The 20,006-nt window shown below is 43.3% G+C and overlaps 28 non-coding genes across 28 annotated transcripts; all 28 read right to left on the bottom strand.

The window, feature by feature from the left end:
* Positions 1–7,999: 7,999 nt before the first annotated feature.
* On the bottom strand, positions 8,000–8,074 carry trnai-aau (transfer RNA isoleucine (anticodon AAU)). The gene has a single exon. It is a non-coding gene; the product is annotated as a tRNA-Ile (tRNA).
* Positions 8,075–8,333: 259 nt separating this feature from the next.
* Positions 8,334–8,408, bottom strand: trnai-aau (transfer RNA isoleucine (anticodon AAU)). Its single transcript has one exon. It is a non-coding gene; the product is annotated as a tRNA-Ile (tRNA).
* A 260-nt stretch (positions 8,409–8,668) lies between these two features.
* Positions 8,669–8,743, bottom strand: trnai-aau (transfer RNA isoleucine (anticodon AAU)). Its single transcript has one exon. It is a non-coding gene; the product is annotated as a tRNA-Ile (tRNA).
* Positions 8,744–9,338: 595 nt separating this feature from the next.
* On the bottom strand, positions 9,339–9,413 carry trnai-aau (transfer RNA isoleucine (anticodon AAU)). The gene has a single exon. It is a non-coding gene; the product is annotated as a tRNA-Ile (tRNA).
* A 262-nt stretch (positions 9,414–9,675) lies between these two features.
* trnai-aau (transfer RNA isoleucine (anticodon AAU)) lies at positions 9,676–9,750 on the bottom strand. The gene has a single exon. It is a non-coding gene; the product is annotated as a tRNA-Ile (tRNA).
* Positions 9,751–10,091: 341 nt separating this feature from the next.
* On the bottom strand, positions 10,092–10,166 carry trnai-aau (transfer RNA isoleucine (anticodon AAU)). Its single transcript has one exon. It is a non-coding gene; the product is annotated as a tRNA-Ile (tRNA).
* A 259-nt stretch (positions 10,167–10,425) lies between these two features.
* trnai-aau (transfer RNA isoleucine (anticodon AAU)) lies at positions 10,426–10,500 on the bottom strand. The gene has a single exon. It is a non-coding gene; the product is annotated as a tRNA-Ile (tRNA).
* Positions 10,501–10,760: 260 nt separating this feature from the next.
* On the bottom strand, positions 10,761–10,835 carry trnai-aau (transfer RNA isoleucine (anticodon AAU)). Its single transcript has one exon. It is a non-coding gene; the product is annotated as a tRNA-Ile (tRNA).
* Positions 10,836–11,429: 594 nt separating this feature from the next.
* Positions 11,430–11,504, bottom strand: trnai-aau (transfer RNA isoleucine (anticodon AAU)). Its single transcript has one exon. It is a non-coding gene; the product is annotated as a tRNA-Ile (tRNA).
* Positions 11,505–11,766: 262 nt separating this feature from the next.
* Positions 11,767–11,841, bottom strand: trnai-aau (transfer RNA isoleucine (anticodon AAU)). The gene has a single exon. It is a non-coding gene; the product is annotated as a tRNA-Ile (tRNA).
* Positions 11,842–12,182: 341 nt separating this feature from the next.
* On the bottom strand, positions 12,183–12,257 carry trnai-aau (transfer RNA isoleucine (anticodon AAU)). Its single transcript has one exon. It is a non-coding gene; the product is annotated as a tRNA-Ile (tRNA).
* Positions 12,258–12,515: 258 nt separating this feature from the next.
* trnai-aau (transfer RNA isoleucine (anticodon AAU)) lies at positions 12,516–12,590 on the bottom strand. Its single transcript has one exon. It is a non-coding gene; the product is annotated as a tRNA-Ile (tRNA).
* Positions 12,591–13,185: 595 nt separating this feature from the next.
* On the bottom strand, positions 13,186–13,260 carry trnai-aau (transfer RNA isoleucine (anticodon AAU)). Its single transcript has one exon. It is a non-coding gene; the product is annotated as a tRNA-Ile (tRNA).
* Positions 13,261–13,520: 260 nt separating this feature from the next.
* On the bottom strand, positions 13,521–13,595 carry trnai-aau (transfer RNA isoleucine (anticodon AAU)). The gene has a single exon. It is a non-coding gene; the product is annotated as a tRNA-Ile (tRNA).
* Positions 13,596–13,857: 262 nt separating this feature from the next.
* On the bottom strand, positions 13,858–13,932 carry trnai-aau (transfer RNA isoleucine (anticodon AAU)). Its single transcript has one exon. It is a non-coding gene; the product is annotated as a tRNA-Ile (tRNA).
* Positions 13,933–14,194: 262 nt separating this feature from the next.
* On the bottom strand, positions 14,195–14,269 carry trnai-aau (transfer RNA isoleucine (anticodon AAU)). The gene has a single exon. It is a non-coding gene; the product is annotated as a tRNA-Ile (tRNA).
* Positions 14,270–14,531: 262 nt separating this feature from the next.
* Positions 14,532–14,606, bottom strand: trnai-aau (transfer RNA isoleucine (anticodon AAU)). The gene has a single exon. It is a non-coding gene; the product is annotated as a tRNA-Ile (tRNA).
* A 1,250-nt stretch (positions 14,607–15,856) lies between these two features.
* On the bottom strand, positions 15,857–15,931 carry trnai-aau (transfer RNA isoleucine (anticodon AAU)). The gene has a single exon. It is a non-coding gene; the product is annotated as a tRNA-Ile (tRNA).
* A 261-nt stretch (positions 15,932–16,192) lies between these two features.
* On the bottom strand, positions 16,193–16,267 carry trnai-aau (transfer RNA isoleucine (anticodon AAU)). The gene has a single exon. It is a non-coding gene; the product is annotated as a tRNA-Ile (tRNA).
* Positions 16,268–16,524: 257 nt separating this feature from the next.
* trnai-aau (transfer RNA isoleucine (anticodon AAU)) lies at positions 16,525–16,599 on the bottom strand. Its single transcript has one exon. It is a non-coding gene; the product is annotated as a tRNA-Ile (tRNA).
* Positions 16,600–16,860: 261 nt separating this feature from the next.
* On the bottom strand, positions 16,861–16,935 carry trnai-aau (transfer RNA isoleucine (anticodon AAU)). The gene has a single exon. It is a non-coding gene; the product is annotated as a tRNA-Ile (tRNA).
* Positions 16,936–17,529: 594 nt separating this feature from the next.
* Positions 17,530–17,604, bottom strand: trnai-aau (transfer RNA isoleucine (anticodon AAU)). The gene has a single exon. It is a non-coding gene; the product is annotated as a tRNA-Ile (tRNA).
* A 261-nt stretch (positions 17,605–17,865) lies between these two features.
* trnai-aau (transfer RNA isoleucine (anticodon AAU)) lies at positions 17,866–17,940 on the bottom strand. Its single transcript has one exon. It is a non-coding gene; the product is annotated as a tRNA-Ile (tRNA).
* A 261-nt stretch (positions 17,941–18,201) lies between these two features.
* Positions 18,202–18,276, bottom strand: trnai-aau (transfer RNA isoleucine (anticodon AAU)). Its single transcript has one exon. It is a non-coding gene; the product is annotated as a tRNA-Ile (tRNA).
* Positions 18,277–18,534: 258 nt separating this feature from the next.
* Positions 18,535–18,609, bottom strand: trnai-aau (transfer RNA isoleucine (anticodon AAU)). Its single transcript has one exon. It is a non-coding gene; the product is annotated as a tRNA-Ile (tRNA).
* Positions 18,610–19,203: 594 nt separating this feature from the next.
* On the bottom strand, positions 19,204–19,278 carry trnai-aau (transfer RNA isoleucine (anticodon AAU)). The gene has a single exon. It is a non-coding gene; the product is annotated as a tRNA-Ile (tRNA).
* Positions 19,279–19,536: 258 nt separating this feature from the next.
* trnai-aau (transfer RNA isoleucine (anticodon AAU)) lies at positions 19,537–19,611 on the bottom strand. Its single transcript has one exon. It is a non-coding gene; the product is annotated as a tRNA-Ile (tRNA).
* A 262-nt stretch (positions 19,612–19,873) lies between these two features.
* Positions 19,874–19,948, bottom strand: trnai-aau (transfer RNA isoleucine (anticodon AAU)). Its single transcript has one exon. It is a non-coding gene; the product is annotated as a tRNA-Ile (tRNA).
* Between the last annotated feature and the right edge of the window lie 58 nt (positions 19,949–20,006).

Here is a 20,006-nt window from a genome sequence, read left to right as displayed (position 1 = left end):
ATGCTCAAAATTATACTGATCAGTGCATCAAACATTTTTCATATATTTAGTATGGCCCACAGAGGACTGATAATGAAGCTACTAAGCCAGGAGGCTGTGGCACCTGTCCCTTTACTGGAGATGATGATAGGGGGGATGTGAGACAAATCAGTCCACATGATTAGAGGGCTGAAAATGCACGAGGGCAGTTGTTTGTCTTCGGGTGGAACTGAGAGCCGAGCCCCAACCCACAATTACATAGATTTGCATAGAGGCACACGCCTCCCGGAAGATCCCTCCCTCTTGCACGTGCCTTATTTACAATAATCCCCTACAGACACTTGACACATGCTCAGGTCACCCTACCCCTCACCCCTCAATTTAAATAGGATTGTCATCAACGGGTTTAGCCTTAACCCAACCCCTCCTCCAGCAGCTTTATACAAAGCAGGAATGGGCAGCCTTTTTCCTTTTCAGGTTCAACAAAAATGTGAAATATGATGGGACAAATGTTTACTATTATGAGGTTTCAGCCACCTATCCATTTTCTATAGCGCTGGTTCTCATTAGTTGTGGGTGAGCTGGAGCCTTTCTCAGCGGACTTTGGGAGAGAGGAAGGGTACACCCAGGATTGGTCGACAGTCGCAGGGCACATAAAGAGAAGCATTTACAGTCAAATTCACACGGACAATTTAGAGGTATCAAACTAATCGTAGTTATGCTTTCCCTCAGCGGGCCATTATGATATGAAAATTGTATAAATGTGGAATCAAATTATTAGGTATGCACAATTGCCCATCCTTTTCATTTCATTGTTACAGTATATATTTTTAACAACAAATTGGTTGCGAAATCAGAAGTTATGAAAATAGAGACAAATATTTAAGTCAACAACTCAGAATCAACATTAATCCACTATCATGAAAAAACATGACAAATTTAAACAAAATACAATATACTTACCAGAGCCGCTAATGATGAAATGTATTAATGTTCGCAGATTGCGAAAGATGTGTTTTGCCAGTTGAACTTGACTAGCTCTGACCAACCAATCAGAGGACTGAAAAATGCTGATGTCAGCGGGGACTAGCTGGTTGGCCCTGTGATGATATATTTTAAATCTTGGTTAAAGAAACAGTCCCATTGCTAGTTGCAATGCTAGTTTAAATTACATCAGTCACCACCGCTGATTATGAAGGCCGTGAGCAGATTAGATTGACACGGCAACACATAGAGGCTGAAATCTGATTGGACAAAACAAATCGAATTTTAAAAAAAACAACAACAATCCAACAGAGAAATGCGATGACAATTTCATAGAACAAATACTAGAATTTAGGTTAATATCAATAAACTTAACCTACATGTTTTGAGAATGTGGGGGGAACCTGGATTCAACTTTGAGGCAGATATGCTTAACCACTTGTCCACCACGCTGCCATAATGAGGCTTAATCTGTTTTAAAATTGCATGAAGTTCCATAGGTGCCCCACCCCTACACTAAACCCTAATTCTAACACTACCCCTAATTACAAAGCTTATATCCGCAGTTAACGAGTGAGGGCCTCAAATGTGCATGGATGTAGGATTTTTAATGAGGCCGAGTGATGAGCCAAATCATGAGGGACTCCTTCTCTCGGACACTTCTGATAATTAGTGTTAAAGAAAAAAAGAGGGACGAAAGACTTACCGTTTGCCACAAAGTACAAGCGTCATTGATGGATCTAAATGGATCAGCTGCATCCAATTGCTGGCAGTCAGTTGAGATAATTGCAGGGACGGGTTAAATGCTTCGGCCCCGCAGGCGTCGAAGGAGCCGACGTTCTCGGTTTAAACCATGACCTAAATATGTGATGTTATATTTGTTTCTAGCGGTGTCCCCCTTTGTTGGACCCTCCCCCCTGACCTCATGGGGTGAACAACCCATCCAGATGGGGGTTCTATACTATTGTCAAACAGATGGAAATGGAAATGGAAACTTAGAAGTCAGCCGGAATTTTTCACAGAAATCCAATTTTTTCGCATTTCATTTGGTTTTTTTTTCTACATGGCTATCAATAGATATAGGCTACATTTAATAAATGGACACGGGAATGTTCTCATACAAGTGTAAAATGAAAGTAATACTTGTACTGTATTGTTAATGCATTATAAAACATTTTTTTAAAGAGGACGTATTATGAAAATTTTATTTTGTAAACAGGGTAGCACGTCTGCCTCATAGTTCTGAGGTTTGGGTTTGAATCTTGGGTTTGGGTTTGAAACCGGGCACTCCGGTTTCCTCCATTTTTCATCCAATTTTTGAGCCGCTTCTCCTCACTAGGGTCGCGAGCGTGCTGGAACCTATCCCAGCTGTCATCGGGGAGGAGGCGGGGTACACCCTAAACTGGTTGCCAGCCAATCGCAGGGCACATAGAAACTAACAACCATTCGCACTCACAGTCATGCCTACGGGCAATTTAGAGTCTCCAATTAATGCATGTTTTTGGGATGTGGGAGGAAACCGGAGTGCCCGGAGAAAACCCACGCAGGTACGGGTAGAACATGCAAACTCCACACAGGCAGGGACGGGGATTGAACCCCGCACCTCAGAACTGTGAGGCTGACGCTCTAACCAGTCGGCCACCGTGCCGCCCCGGTTTCCTCCCACATCCCAAAAACATGCATTAATTGGAGACTCTAAATTGCCCGTAGGTGTGACTGTGAGTGCGACTGGTTGTTTGTTTGTATGTACCCTGCGATTGGCTGGCAACCAGTTCAGGGTGTACCCCGCCTCCTGCCTGATGACAGCTGGGATAGGCTCCAGCACGCCCGCGACCCTAGTGAGGAGAAGCGGCTCAGCAAATGGATGGATGGATGGATATTTCATCAACTCGGTAATCACCATGCATTAGTACCATGCTTTGGCATGCTATGGTACACTTCCCTAGCCTGTGCTTAGTTGGAAGAGGTTATTTTAGCAGGATTACTTTGGCGGCGTGCCCAACCTGGATGTTTCAGGCCATTTTTATATTTAAATGTATCGAAATAATGAACAAAGATACTTGCGAGTGGGAGTGTTTCGATCTGTGCTCAAGCATGGTAGATTTTATGTGGACCTGGGTTCAGCACAATTGCTCGTAAAAGCGCACCAAACATAGATATGTGACCAAAGCAGCATTGTCTTTCCTGCTGTTTGTTATTCACTTGTGAGACTTGAAATAATGGGAGTGCAGTCTGAGGTACTGTTGCCGAAACAGATAGTCCGTATGGGGGTCATATGCACAACTTTGACATCATCAGTGCCACACTTTAAGCAAGTGAGCTAACCAGCCAAGAAATTCAAAAGTGATTATCATTTCACTCCAGCGAAAGTCTGGTTCATCAGATGAGTGCGAAGGTTTTGATCCTTGCTTAAGCTTGGTACACGTGATGCGTGCCTGGGTTCAGCACGATTGCTTATAGAAGAGCACCAAACATGGAAATGCCCGTTATTCACTCGAATGACCTGAAATAGCATGAATGCCATCTGAGCTAATGCCGCCATTACAGTTGGCCCGTACGAGGGTCAAAACAACTCTAACCAACTGAGCAACCCAGCCAAGAAGTTCTTTATCAGTTTCACATACACACTTAAAACAAGTGACGATGGGCACGCCGGCAAAAGTCTGGCTTACCCAACGATTGTGAGCGTTCGATCTGTGCTGGAGCGTGGTACACTTGATGTGGGTCAGGGACCAGCATGATTGCTTATAAAAGAGTATCAAACATGGATATGTAACTAAAGCAATATTGTCGTTCTTCGAGTCTGTTATTCACTTGTGAGACTTGAAATAGCACGACTACTGTTGCCAAAAGAGATGGGCTGTACGGGGATCGAACATATGATCTTGGCATTACAACATGTCACTCTAAGCAACTGACCTAACCGCTTGTAAGTGATTGCAACATGGATATGTTACCAAAGCAGAGTTGTCTTCCCTGTTGCTCAGGCTCCAGAGACTATGGCCAGACTTTCTGAAATAACAAAAAAAACCTTCCTCCCTCCCAGGTGCGACACCTGCAGTCATGTCAAACCCAAGAGGTAACCAAGCTGCATTGGTTTTTGTTAGATGCACAGATTCACGTTAGTTAACAGCGTTAGACTCTGGTCAGTGGCACATGCTTAATTGTTCGGTGAAGTTGTTCACTCAGTGGCCACTGAGTGAGGGTATTTGTGTTTGGTGATTTGTCTATGCGCCACATACAAACAGTCTATAAACTAAAGCAAAAATATTGAAATGACAGCACGTGATGAAAGTTATTGCAGGTAGCCAGCGGTTGGTAAAGGTAGTTCAGTTCAGCTTCTCCACCTTCACTATGCTCACTCATCTACACATTCCTCTCAACACCCCCTTGATAGAGTCGCTGCTTCTTTGGAATAAATGTAGACAAAAACATTACAAAAATACAATATAGCACCCCCCTGCACTTGTCGGCAGCCAATCACAGGTCACCACCCCCAACCGCCAACCAGTCACACACATATTCAATTTAGAGCTGTGAATGAACCGAATGTGCATGTTTTTGAAATGTACGAGAACATACAAACTGCACAAGAAGTGTGAGATTCAAACCCAGAACCTCAGAACTGTGAGGCAGAGCAGATAACCACTCTATACCGTGCTTCCAACTGGAAAAATACAATATAAAACCAAGAAATTTGTGTGACTTTGGATGCATATTTTGTGTTGGTTTCAGACTGACTTTAATTGTTCCACTGCAGATCCTTAATCATTGGAAATACAAACAAGACAAACGCACGCACACACACACACACACACACGCGCACACACGCACACACACACACACACACACATGCACTTCTAATCTGTACAAGCTCCAGAATTGCAGCGACCATATTGCTAATTTGGCATTAATGCAGAATGCATTTGCATATTCATCAGTCACACTTCTTAGAAATACACTCTGATTTTCTTAATACTGTCACTTGCGCTTTGTCCTCCATAATGCTTGGTGAACATATGGGGATTTTCCACTACAATGATTATGTTGAAAGGACAATGCTGGCAGAAATGTTTGTTTTCTCTCGTCATTTTTGTGTGTGTCTGCGCATCCACGAAGCTTTGTGTGCCGTGCAGCTGCTGCCTTTGAGTCAGTGCTACTAGAAGTGACGTCAAGAGCGCCCTGCGAGGTGTATTTCTCACTGCTTTGGGTTTCACTTTGTTGCCATGGCAGCAGCTGCCACTTCCTGCCCGACTGGGTCTTCCTGTGCTCATTCATTTTTTTTGTGTGTATGCACGCTTACTCCAGACGACTGTTTTCTGTTTATTTACCATATATGGCACTGCGTGCATGTTGGGTTCCCCCTTATCCGCCTCCACACAACAGCCATGTGCCATGCTTCCAAATCAAGCATTGAAAAGTGAAGCCATTTGAACACAATTATCTTCACATAATGTTGAATGGAATGTTAATGGTTGACTGAGCAACACACAAAAGCTACACAAGTTAAGTTTGTGGGTCTCTCATGATTGGCTCTAAATGTAAATTGCACTTACAAGCCGCCCAACGTGTTTGAGATGCAACTTTTAGCCATTCCCAACAAAACTCTGCAAACAACAAAAGAGTTTTTGTGAAATTTGCTTAGTGTATTGAGTTTGTGAAACTGCACAAGACACGACAGACAGAATCCAATTACTCCATCCATGCATCCATCCGTTTTCTACAGCATTTATCCTCATTTGGGTCACGGTTGAGCTACAGTATCCCAGCTGACTGGGTAAAAGTTGGACTACACCTTGGACTGGTTGCCACAATCCTTCACATTCATATTCATACCTTTGGACAACGTCTCAACTGTTTGGCCTATGTGTTAATCAATACACTACCGTGCTAACACCACATTGTATAGTTATTGGTAACAGCGCAAATACATAGATTTTGGCTGGATGAATGATGTAAATTAAAGTATAACATCAAAATATGCATTCCAATATAGAGTGGGATCTTTGGATATATTGAAAGTGAAATATAAGAGAAAAAAAGGTGAACATAGGAGTTGCCTTTCAGAGATGGAGTGGCTGAGAGCGGCTGATAGGATTCAGAAGTGACGAATTACTAACATTTCTGCTCTACAAATAGGTTATTCACATAAATTAGATTTTTAATTGAATGTAAATTCCCCAAAACATATCAAACTGATAACAGCTACTCTCACCAAAATAGATGGCTGGTATAGAGGTTGTACTTACTACCTTGGCATTATTAGTACCAAGATCCATACCAGTGATATAATCGGCCACGGAAATGGTAATCGGCGCACAAATACACTCAGACCAAGTAATTACAATATGGGCACACCTGAATGGTTTACCAGGTAAGTGTGAACATGCTGTTAATAACCCGAATGACTCAAAAATGTGTGACTGCTGTCTGAGCGACTGTCGCTAAAACAGAATGACTGTACAGGTGTCGATCCCATAACCTTGACATGAGCACAACGCTGAAAAGAAACTGAACTGGTAACTGGAAGCTCGTATTCTCATGTACGCAAGCAAACCAAGTAGATACCCTGTATGTGGCTGGCCAGCAGAATGGTTGACTGGACGAATGAGACTGTTTCGATCCATGCTCAAGCACGCAACGCTTTGTATAGTTTCTATGTCTAGCAATATTTTTTGTAAAAGGCAAGCAACCATGTTCCCAAAGCAATGTTGGCTTTCCGTCTGGTCGTTATTAACTCCAATGACTTGAAAAAGCGTGACTGCTGTCTGACAACGACTGACGCCAAAACAGATAGCCCATAAGGGGGTCAAATCCATGCTCTAGACCAGTGATTGCCAACCTTTATGGAGCCAAGGCACATATTTTACAATTGAAAAATCTCATGGCACACCAACAAACAAAAATGTCTCAAAAAGTGCATACATATCTACTCCCTGCCATCTAATAGAAGAGCATTTATTTGTTCACGATGCCTCACTGGCACAAATTGATGAACAAAGATACATTATTTCTTGTACATGAATTATTTTTTGAGCAATTACGAAAAATTTTATAATTTCCCACAGCACACCTGAAGAGCACTCACGGCACACTAATGTGCCCAGCACATTGGTTGAGAATCACTGCTCAACACTGACTGAGCTAACAAGTTACACAACACTAGCATATACTGGGCTTGCCAGCAGTGTTTTACTGCCGTGACCATTTGATGCATGCTTATAATATGGGCTTAGGCCTGGTAATATTGCAAGCAAAAGACAAGCAACCATTGCTATGTTATCAAAGAAATGTTGTCATTCCTTCTGTCCACTATTCATTTGAATGACTCGCAAAAGCTACTGTCAGCAAATGAGCGAGCACAAAGAGGGGTCAAACGTTTGACCTTGGCGTTATTAGCACCACGCTCTAGTCCGAGATAACCCGGCCACGTAACATTAATGGTCATACGTACCCACTAAAACAATGGAGTTACCATATACTAGCGCCAGCAGGACGACTGACCGTCTCGATCCATGCTCAAGCATTGTACACCTGATATATGGGGTTTGGTCCTGGCAATATTGCTAGCAAATAAAAACCAACCATTGATTTTTTTTTTTACCAAAGGAAGGTTGGCATTCTGCGTGGCCGTTGTTAAATCAAATGACTTAAAAAAAAAAAGCATGTGGGATGCCTGACAGCTACTGTCGCTATAAGAAATGGCCCGCACGGTGGTCAAACCCGTGACCTTGGCGTTATTAGCACCACGCTCTTGTCCAACTGAGCTAACCAGCCACATAACACTGGTGGTCATATGTACCCACCAAAACCATGCATTTACCATATATTGGCTCCAGCAGTGTACGTGACCATCTCAATCTATGCTCAAGCATGGTACACCGAATATGGGTTTGGACCTGGCAATATTGATAGCAAATAAAAAGCAACAATTGATTTTTTTACCAGAAGAAAGTTGGTTTTCTGTATGGCTGTTATTAAATCCAATGAATGAAAAAACACATGAGCTCCCCACACCTATTGTCGCTGAAAGAAATGGCCCGTACGGGGGTCGAACCCGTGACCTTGGCGTTATTAGCACCACGCTCTAGTCCAACTGAGCTAACCGGCCACATAACACTGGTGGTCATATGTACCCACCAAAACCATGCATTTACCATATATTGGCTCCAGCAGTGTACGTGACCATCTCAATCTATGCTCAAGCATGGTACACCTAATATGGGTTTGGGCCTGGCAATATTGCTACCAAATAAATAGCGTCCATTGACTTCTTTACTCGAAGAAAGTCGGTTTTCTGAATGGTTTTTATTAAATCCAATGACTTATAAAACACATGAGCTCCCCACACCTATTGTCGCTGAAAGAAATGGCCCGTACGGGGGTCAAACCCGTGACCTTGGCGTTATTAGCACCACGCTCTAGTCCAACTGAGCTAACCGGCCATAAGTCACTGTCTATCATACTTACCCACGTAAACCATGCATTTACCATATACTAGCGCCAGCAGGACATCTGACCGTTTCTATCAATGCTCAAGCATGGTACACCTAATATTGGTTTGGGCCTGGCAATATTGCTAGCAAATAAAAAGCAACCATAGATTTTTTTACCAAAAGAAAGTTGGCTTTCTGCTTGGCTGTTATTAAATCCAATGACTTTAAAAACACATGAGCGACCCGACAGCTATTGTCACCTAACTTAATGGCCCGTACGGGGGTCGAACCCGTGACCTTGGCGTTATTAGCACCACGCTCTAGTCCAACTGAGCTAACCGGCCATAAATAACTGATTGTCATACTTACCCACTTAAACCATGCATTTACCATATACTAGCGCCCGCAGGACATCTGACCGTTTCTATCAATGCTCAAGCATGGTACACCTAATATGGGTTTGGGCCTGGCAATATTGCTGGCAAATAAAAAGCAACCATAGATTTTTTACCAAAAGATAGTTGGCTTTCGCACGGCTGTTATTAAATCCAATGACTTAAAATAACATGAGCTACCCTACAGCTCATGTCGCTGAATGAAATGGCCAGTACGGGGGTCGAACCCTTGACTTTGGCGTTATTGACACCACGCTCTTGTCTAACTGAGCTAACCTGGCCATATAACACTGGTGGTCATACGTACCCACTAAAACCATTCATTTACCATATACTCCCGCCCGCAGGACAAATCTGACCGTTTCTATCAATGCTCAAGCATGGTACACCTAATATTGGTTTGGGCCTGGCAATATTGCTAGCAAATAAAAAGCAACCATACATTTTTTTACCAAAAGAAAGTTGGCTTTCTGCTTGGCTGTTATTAAATCCAATGACTTTAAAAACATATGAGCTACCCGACAGTTGTTGTCACTGAAAGACATGACCCGTACGGGGGTCGAACCCGTGACCTTGGCGTTATTAGCACCACGCTCTAGTCCAACTGAGCTAACCGGCCATATAACACTGGTGGTCATACGTACCCACTAAAACCATTCATTTACCAAATACTCCCGCCCGCAGGACAAATCTGACCGTTTCTATCAATGCTCAAGCATGGTACACCTAATATTGGTTTGGGCCTGGCAATATTGCTAGCAAATAAAAAGCAACCATAGATTTTTTTACCAAAAGAAAGTTGGCTTTCTGCTTGGCTGTTATTAAATCCAATGACTTTAAAAACATATGAGCTACCCGACAGTTGCTGTCTCTGAAAGACATGGCCCGTATGGGGGTCGAACCCGTGACCTTGGCGTTATTAGCACCACGCTCTAGTACAACTGAGCTAACCGGCCATATAACACTGGTGGTCATACGTACCCACTAAAAACCATTCATTTACCATATACTACCCGCAGGACAAATCTGACCGTTTCTATCAGTTTCAGTTTCAGTTTATTTTTGAAAGGGGACAATGCAATTTCATAAAACACATGTAGTACACATGGTTAAAAAAGCCAGAATTAGCCAGAAGGCTAGTTTTCATCTGTAGTCCCCTGGCCATGATGTAAAAAAGCAGTACTCTATGACCATAGATTTTTTTACCAAAAGACAGTTGGCTTTCTGCTTGGCTTTTATTAAATCCAATGACTTATAAAACACATGCGCTCCCCACACCTATTGTCGCTGAAAGAAATGGCCCGTACGGGGGTCGAACCCGTGACCTTGGCGTTATTAGCACCACGCTCTAGTCCAACTGAGCTAACCGGCCACATAACACTGGTGGTCATATGTACCCACCAAAACCATGCATTTACCATATATTGGCTCCAGCAGTGTACGTGACCATCTCAATCTATGCTCAAGCATGGTACACCTAATATGGGTTTGGGCCTGGCAATATTGCTACCAAATAAATAGCGTCCATTGACTTCTTTACTCGAAGAAAGTCGGTTTTCTGAATGGTTTTTATTAAATCCAATGACTTATAAAACACATGAGCTCCCCACACCTATTGTCGCTGAAAGAAATGGCCCGTACGGGGGTCAAACCTGTGACCTTGGCGTTATTAGCACCACGCTCTAGTCCAACTGAGCTAACCGGCCATATGTCACTGACTATCATACTTACCCACGTAAACCATGCATTTACCATATACTAGCGCCAGCAGGACATCTGACCGTTTCTATCAATGCTCAAGCATGGTACACCTAATATTGGTTTGGGCCTGGCAATATTGCTAGCAAATAAAAAGCAACCATAGATTTTTTTACCAAAAGAAAGTTGGCTTTCTGCTTGGCTGTTATTAAATCCAATGACTTTAAAAACACATGAGCGACCCGACAGCTATTGTCACCTAACTTAATGGCCCGTACGGGGGTCGAACCCGTGACCTTGGCGTTATTAGCACCACGCTCTAGTCCAACTGAGCTAACCGGCCATAAATAACTGATTGTCATACTTACCCACTTAAACCATGCATTTACCATATACTAGCGCCCGCAGGACATCTGACCGTTTCTATCAATGCTCAAGCATGGTACACCTAATATGGGTTTGGGCCTGGCAATATTGCTGGCAAATAAAAAGCAACCATAGATTTTTTACCAAAAGATAGTTGGCTTTCGCACGGCTGTTATTAAATCCAATGACTTAAAATAACATGAGCTACCCTACAGCTCATGTCGCTGAATGAAATGGCCAGTACGGGGGTCGAACCCTTGACTTTGGCGTTATTGACACCACGCTCTTGTCTAACTGAGCTAACTGGCCATATAACACTGGTGGTCATACGTACCCACTAAAACCATTCATTTACCATATACTCCCGCCCGCAGGACAAATCTGACCGTTTCTATCAATGCTCAAGCATGGTACACCTAATATTGGTTTGGGCCTGGCAATATTGCTAGCAAATAAAAAGCAACCATACATTTTTTTACCAAAAGAAAGTTGGCTTTCTGCTTGGCTGTTATTAAATCCAATGACTTTAAAAACATATGAGCTACCCGACAGTTGTTGTCACTGAAAGACATGACCCGTACGGGGGTCGAACCCGTGACCTTGGCGTTATTAGCACCACGCTCTAGTCCAACTGAGCTAACCGGCCATATAACACTGGTGGTCATACGTACCCACTAAAACCATTCATTTACCATATACTCCCGCCCGCAGGACAAATCTGACCGTTTCTATCAATGCTCAAGCATGGTACACCTAATATTGGTTTGGGCCTGGCAATATTGCTAGCAAATAAAAAGCAACCATAGATTTTTTTACCAAAAGAAAGTTGGCTTTCTGCTTGGCTGTTATTAAATCCAATGACTTTAAAAACATATGAGCTACCCGACAGTTGCTGTCACTGAAAGACATGGCCCGTATGGGGGTCGAACCCGTGACCTTGGCGTTATTAGCACCACGCTCTAGTACAACTGAGCTAACCGGCCATATAACACTGGTGGTCATACGTACCCACTAAAAACCATTCATTTACCATATACTACCCGCAGGACAAATCTGACCGTTTCTATCAGTTTCAGTTTCAGTTTATTTTTGAAAGGGGACAATGCAATTTCATAAAACACATGTAGTACACATGGTTAAAAAAGCCAGAATTAGCCAGAAGGCTAGTTTTCATCTGTAGTCCCCTGGCCATGATGTAAAAAAGCAGTACTCTATGACCATAGATTTTTTTACCAAAAGACAGTTGGCTTTCTGCTTGGCTTTTATTAAATCCAATGACTTATAAAACACATGCGCTCCCCACACCTATTGTCGCTGAAAGAAATGGCCCGTACGGGGGTCGAACCCGTGACCTTGGGGTTATTAGCACCACGCTCTAGTCCAACTGAGCTAACCGGCCATACAGCACTGATCGTCATACTTATCCACTTAAACCATGTATTTACCATATACTAGCGCCCGCAAGACATCTGACCGTTTCTATCAATGCTCAAGCATGGTACACCTAATATGGGTTTGGGCGTGGCAATATTGCTAGCAAATGAAAAGCAACCATTGATTTTTTACCAAAAGATAGTTGGCTTTCGGCACGGCTGTTATTAAATCCAATGACTTAAAATAACATGAGCTACCCTACAGCTCATGTCGCTGAATGAAATGGCCCGTACGGGGGTCTAACCCGTGACTTTGGCGTTATTAGCACCACGCTCTAGTCCAACTGAGCTAACCGGCCATATAACACTGATGGTCATACGTACCAACTAAAACCATTCATTTACCATATACTCCCGCCCGTAGGACAAATCTGACCGTTTCTATCAATGCTCAAGCATGGTACACCTAATATTGGTTTGGGCCTGGCAATATTGCTAGCAAATAAAAAGCAACCATTGATTTTTTACCAAAAGAAAGTTGGCTTTCTGCACGGCTGTTATTAAATCCAATGACTTTAAAAACACATGAGGTACCCTACAACTATTGTCAACGAAAGCAATGGCCTGTACGGGGGCCGATCCGGTGACCTTGTCATTAGTAGCAACACGCTCTCGTCCAACTGAGCTACCCGGTCACGTAATACTGGTGGTCATATGTACCGACCAAAACCATGCATTTACCATACATCGGCTCCAGCAGTGTACGTGACCGTCTCGATCCATGCTCAAGCATGGTACACCTAATATGGGTTTGGACCTGGCAATATTGCTACCAAATAAATAGCGTCCATTGACTTCTTTACTCGAAGAAAGTCGGTTTTCTGAATGGTTTTTATTAAATCCAATGACTTATAAAACACATGAGCTCCCCACACCTATTGTCGCTGAAAGAAATGGCCCGTACGGGGGTCGAACCCGTGACCTTGGCGTTATTAGCACCACGCTCTAGTCCAACTGAGCTAACCGGCCATAAGTCACTGACTATCATACTTACCCACGTAAACCATGCATTTACCATATACTAGCGCCAGCAGGACATCTGACCGTTTCTATCAATGCTCAAGCATGGTACACCTAATATTGGTTTGGGCCTGGCAATATTGCTAGCAAATAAAAAGCAACCATAGATTTTTTTACCAAAAGAAAGTTGGCTTTCTGCTTGGCTGTTATTAAATCCAATGACTTTAAAAACATATGAGCTACCCGACAGTTGTTGTCACTGAAAGACATGGCCCGTACGGGGGTCGAACCCGTGACCTTGGCGTTATTAGCACCACGCTCTAGTCCAACTGAGCTAACCGGCCATATAACACTGGTGGTCATGCTTACCCACTTAAACCATGCATTTACCATATACTCCCGCCCGCAGGACAAATCTGACCGTTTCTATCAATGCTCAAGCATGGTACACCTAATATTGGTTTGGGCCTGGCAATATTGCTAGCAAATAAAAAGCAACCATAGATTTTTTTACCAAAAGAAAGTTGGCTTTCTGCTTGGCTGTTATTAAATCCAATGACTTTAAAAACATATGAGCTACCCGACAGTTGTTGTCACTGAAAGACATGGCCCGTACGGGGGTCGAACCCGTGACCTTGGCGTTATTAGCACCACGCTCTAGTCCAACTGAGCTAACCGGCCATATAACACTCGTGGTCATACGTACCCACTAAAACCATTCATTTACCATATACTCCCGCCCGCAGGACAAATCTGACCGTTTCTATCAATGCTCAAGCATGGTACACCTAATATTGGTTTGGGCCTGGCAATATTGCTAGCAAATAAAAAGCAACCATACATTTTTTTACCAAAAGAAAGTTGGCTTTCTGCTTGGCTGTTATTAAATCCAATGACTTTAAAAACATATGAGCTACCCGACAGTTGTTGTCACTGAAAGACATGGCCCGTACGGGGGTCGAACCCGTGACCTTGGCGTTATTAGCACCACGCGCTAGTCCAACTAAGCTAACCGGCCATATAACACTGGTGGTCATACGTACCCACTAAAACCATGCATTTACCATATACTAGCGCCCGTAGGACAAATCTGACCGTTTCTATCAATGCTCAAGCATGGTACACCTAATATTGTTTTGGGCCTGGCAATATTGCTAGCAAATAAAAAGCAACCATAGATTTTTTTACCAAAAGAAAGTTGGCTTTCTGCTTGGCTGTTATTAAATCCAATGACTTTAAAAACATATGAGCTATCCGACAGTTGTTGTCACTGAAAGACATGGCCCGTACGGGGGTCGAACCCGTGACCTTGGCGTTATTAGCACCACGCTCTAGTCCAACTGAGCTAAACGGCCATATAACACTGGTGGTCATACGTACCCACTAAAACCATTCATTTACCATAAACTCCCGACCGCAGGACAAATCTGACCATTTCTATCAATGCTCAAGCATGGTACACCTAATATTGGTTTGGGCCTGGCAATATTGCTAGCAAATAAAAAGCAACCATAGATTTTTTTACCAAAAGAAAGTTGGCTTTCTGCTTGGCTGTTATTAAATCCAATGACTTTAAAAACATATGAGCTACCCGTCAGTTGCTGTCACTGAAAGACAAGGCCCTTATGGGGGTCGAACCCGTGACCTTGGCGTTATTAGCACGACGCTCTAGCCCAACTGAGCTAACCGGCCATATAACACTGGTGGTCATACGTACCCACTAAAAACCATTCATTTACCATATACTACCCGCAGGACAAATCTGACCGTTTCTATCAGTTTCAGTTTCAGTTTATTTTTGAAAGGGGACAATGCAATTTCATAAAACACATGAAGTACACATGGTTAAAAAAGCCAGAATTAGCCAGAAGGCTAGTTTTCATCTGTAGTCCCCTGGCCATGATGTAAAAAAGCAGTAAAATACATCTACAAGACAATATAATACAGGATACATAATCAAACTATACTATTAAGAGAGAATAAAGCCATAATTTTTTTGATCATAACAAAAAGACAACATAACATACTTGTCTTTTAGTGTTGGCAGCTATAGGTGTTAACTAGCCACATTTTCAGTTTTTTTGTGAAGGCCTTGTATGCTCAAGCATGGTACACCTAATATGGGTTTGGGCGTGGCAATATTGCTGGCAAATAAAAAGCAACCATAGATTTTTTACCAAAAGATAGTTGGCTTTCGGCACGGCTGTTATTAAATCCAATGACTTAAAATAACATAAGCTACCCGACAGCTCAGGTCGCTGAACGAAATGGCCCGTATGGGGGTCTAACCCGTGCCTTTGGCGTTATTAGCACCACGCTCTAGTCCAACTGAGCTAACCGGCCATATAACACTGGTGGTCATACGTACCCACTAAAACCATTCATTTACCATATACTCCCGCCCGTAGGACAAATCTGACCGTTTCTATCAATGCTCAAGCATGGTACACCGAATATGGGTTTGGGCCTGGCAATATTGCTAGCAAATAAAAAGCAACCATAGATTTTTTTACCAAAAGAAAGTTGGCTTTCTGCTTGGCTGGTATTAAATCCAATGACTTTAAAAACATATGAGCTACCTGACAGTTGCTGTCACTGAAAGACATGTCCCGTACGGGGGTCGAACCCGTGACCTTGGCGTTATTAGCACCACGCTCTTGTCCAACTGAGCTAACCGGCCATACATCAGCGACTGTCATACTTACCCACTTAAACCATGCATTTACCATATACTCCCACCCGCAGGACAAATCTGACCGTTTCTATCAATGCTCAAGCATGGTACACCTAATATGGGTTTGGGCGTGGCAATATTGCTAGCAAATGAAAAGCAACCATTGATTTTTTACCAAAAGAAAGTTGGCTTTCTGCGTGGCTGTTATTAAATCCAATGACTTTAAAAACACATGAGCGACCCGACAGCTAATGTCACCTAAAATTATGGCCCGTACGGGGGTCGAACCCCTGACCTTGGCGTTATTAGCACGACGCTCTAGTCCAACTGAGCTAACCGGCCATACATCACCTATAGTCATACTTACCCACTTAAACCATGCATTTACCATATACTAGCGCCCACAGGACATCTGACCGTTTCTATCAATGCTCAAGCATGGTACACCTAATATGGGTTTGGGCCTGGCAATATTGCTGGCAAATAAAAAGCAACCATAGATTTTTTACCAAAAGATAGTTGGCTTTCGCACGGCTGTTATTAAATCCAATGACTTAAAATAACATGACCTACCCTACAGCTCATGTCGCTGAATGAAATGGCCAGTACGGGGGTCGAACCCTTGACTTTGGCGTTATTAGCACCACGCTCTCGTCTAACTGAGCTAACCGGCCATATAACCCTGGTGGTCATACGTACCCACTAAAACCATTCATTTACCATATACTCCCGCCCGTAGGACAAATCTGACCGTTTCTATCAATGCTCAAGCATGGTACACCTAATATTGGTTTGGGGCTGCAATATTGCTAGCAAATAAAAAGCAACCATAGATTTTTTTACCAAAAGAAAGTTGGCTTTCTGCTTGGCTGTTATTAAATCCAATGACTTTAAAAACACATGAGCGACCCGACAGCTATTGTCACCTAAAGTAATGGCCCGTACGGGGGTCGAACCCGTGACCTTGGCGTTATTAGCACCACGCTCTAGTCCAACTGAGCTCACCGGCCATAAATAACTGATTGTCATACTTACCCACTTAAACCATGCATTTACCATATACTAGCGCCCGCAGGACATCTGACCGTTTCTATCAATGCTCAAGCATGGTACACCTAATATGGGTTTGGGCCTGGCAATATTGCTGGCAAATAAAAAGCAACCATAGATTTTTTACCAAAAGATAGTTGGCTTTCGCACGGCTGTTATTAAATCCAATGACTTAAAATAACATGAGCTACCCTACAGCTCATGTCGCTGAATGAAATGGCCAGTACGGGGGTCGAACCCTTGACTTTGGCGTTATTGGCACCATGCTCTTGTCTAACTGAGCTAACCGGCCATATAACACTGGTGGTCATACGTACCCACTAAAACCATTCATTTACCATATACTCCCGCCCGCAGGACAAATCTGACCGTTTCTATCAATGCTCAAGCATGGTACACCTAATATTGGTTTGGGCCTGGCAATATTGCTAGCAAATAAAAAGCACCCATACATTTTTTTACCAAAAGAAAGTTGGCTTTCTGCTTGGCTGTTATTAAATCCAATGACTTTAAAAACATATGAGCTCCCCGACAGTTGTTGTCACTGAAAGACATGGCCCGTACGGGGGTCGAACCCGTGACCTTGGCGTTATTAGCACCACGCTCTAGTCCAACTGAGCTAACCGGCCATATAACACCGGTGGTCATACGTACCCACTAAAACCATTCATTTACCATATACTCCCGCCCGCAGGACAAATCTGACCGTTTCTATCAATGCTCAAGCATGGTACACCTAATATGGGTTTGGGCGTGGCAATATTGCTAGCAAATGAAAAGCAACCATTGATTTTTTACCAAAAGAAAGTTGGCTTTCTGCGTGGCTGTTATTAAATCCAATGACTTTAAAAACACATGAGCGACCCGACAGCTATTGTCACCTAAAGTAATGGCCCGTACGGGGGTCGAACCCGTGACCTTGGCGTTATTAGCACCACGCTCTAGTCCAACTGAGCTAACCGGCCACATAACACTGGTGGTCATACTTACCCACTTAAACCATGCATTTACCATATACTCCCGCCCGCAGGACAAATCTGACCGTTTCTATCAATGCTCAAGCATGGTACACCTAATATGGGTTTGGGCGTGGCAATATTGCTAGCAAATGAAAAGCAACCATTGATTTTTTACCAAAAGAAAGTTGGCTTTCTGCGTGGCTGTTATTAAATCCAATGACTTTAAAAACACATGAGCGACCCGACAGCTATTGTCACCTAAAGTAATGGCCCGTACGGGGGTCGAACCCGTGACCTTGGCGTTATTAGCACCACTCTCTAGTCCAACTGAGCTAACCGGCCATACATCACTGATTGTCATACTTACCCACTTAAACCATGCATTTACCATATACTAGCGCCCGCAAGACATCTGACCGTTTCTATCAATGCTCAAGCATGGTACACCTAATATGGGTTTGGGCGTGGCAATATTGCTAGCAAATGAAAAGCAACCATTGATTTTTTACCAAAAGAAAGTTGGCTTTCTGCACGGCTGTTATTAAATCCAATGACTTAAAATAACATGAGCTACCCTAGAGCTCATGTCGCTGAATGAAATGGCCCGTACAGGGGTCGAACCCGTGACTTTGGCGTTATTAGCACCACGCTTTAGTCCAACTGAGCTAACCGGCCATATAACACTGGTGGTCATACGTACCCACTAAAAACCATTGATTTACCATATACTATCCCGCAGGACAAATCTGACCGTTTCTATCAATGCTCAAGCATGGTAGACCTAATATGGGTTTGGGCGTGGCAATATTGCTAGCAAATGAAAAGCAACCATTGATTTTTTACCAAAAGAAAGTTGGCTTTCTGCACGGCTGTTATTAAATCCAATGACTTTAAAAACACATGAGGTACCCTACAACTATTGTCAACGAAAACAATGGCCTGTACGGGGGCCGATCCGGTGACCTTGTCATTAGTAGCAACACGCTCTCGTCCAACTGAGCTACCCGGTCACGTACTACTGGTGGTCATATGTACCGACCAAAACCATGCATTTACCATACATTGGCTCCAGCAGTGTACATGACCGTCTCGATCCATGCTCAAGCATGGTACACCTAATATGGGTTTGGGCCTGGCAATATTGCTACCAAATAAATAGCGTCCATTGACTTCTTTACTCGAATAAAGTCGGTTTTCTGAATGGTTTTTATTAAATCCAATGACTTATAAAAAACATGAGCTCCCCACACCTATTGTCGCTGAAAGAAATGGCCCGTACAGGGGTCGAACCCGTGACCTTGGCGTTATTAGCACCACGCTCTAGTCCAACTGAGCTAACCGGCCATAAGTCACTGACTGTCATACTTACCCACATAAACCATGCATTTACAATATACTAGCCCGCAGGACATCTGACCATTTCTATCAATGCTCAAGCATGGTACACCTAATATTGGTTTGGGCCTGGCAATATTGCTAGCAAATAAAAAGCAACCATAGATTTTTTTACCAAAAGAAAGTTGGCTTTCTGCTTGGCTGTTATTAAATCCAATGACTTTAAAAACATATGAGCTTCCCGACAGTTGTTGTCACTGAAAGACATGGCCCGTACGGGGGTCGAACCCGTGACCTTGGCGTTATTAGCACCACGCTCTAGTCCAACTGAGCTAACCGGCCATATAACACTGGTGGTCATGCTTACCCACTTAAACCATGCATTTACCATATACTCCCGCCCGCAGGACAAATCTGACCGTTTCTATCAATGCTCAAGCATGGTACACCTAATATTGGTTTGGGCCTGGCAATATTGCTAGCAAATAAAAAGCAACCATAGATTTTTTTACCAAAAGAAAGTTGGCTTTCTGCTTGGCTGTTATTAAATCCAATGACTTTAAAAACATACGAGCTTCCCGACAGTTGTTGTCACTGAAAGACATGGCCCGTACGGGGGTCGAACCCGTGACCTTGGCGTTATTAGCACCACGCTCTAGTCCAACTGAGCTAACCGGCCATATAACACTGGTGGTCGTACGTACCCACTAAAACCATTCATTTACCATATACTCCCG

Source organism: Phyllopteryx taeniolatus, chromosome 7 (assembly GCF_024500385.1).
Source record: "Phyllopteryx taeniolatus isolate TA_2022b chromosome 7, UOR_Ptae_1.2, whole genome shotgun sequence".
In the NCBI taxonomy this organism is placed as follows: Eukaryota; Metazoa; Chordata; class Actinopteri; order Syngnathiformes; family Syngnathidae; genus Phyllopteryx; species Phyllopteryx taeniolatus.
This window is presented reverse-complemented; position numbering and strand designations above follow the sequence as displayed.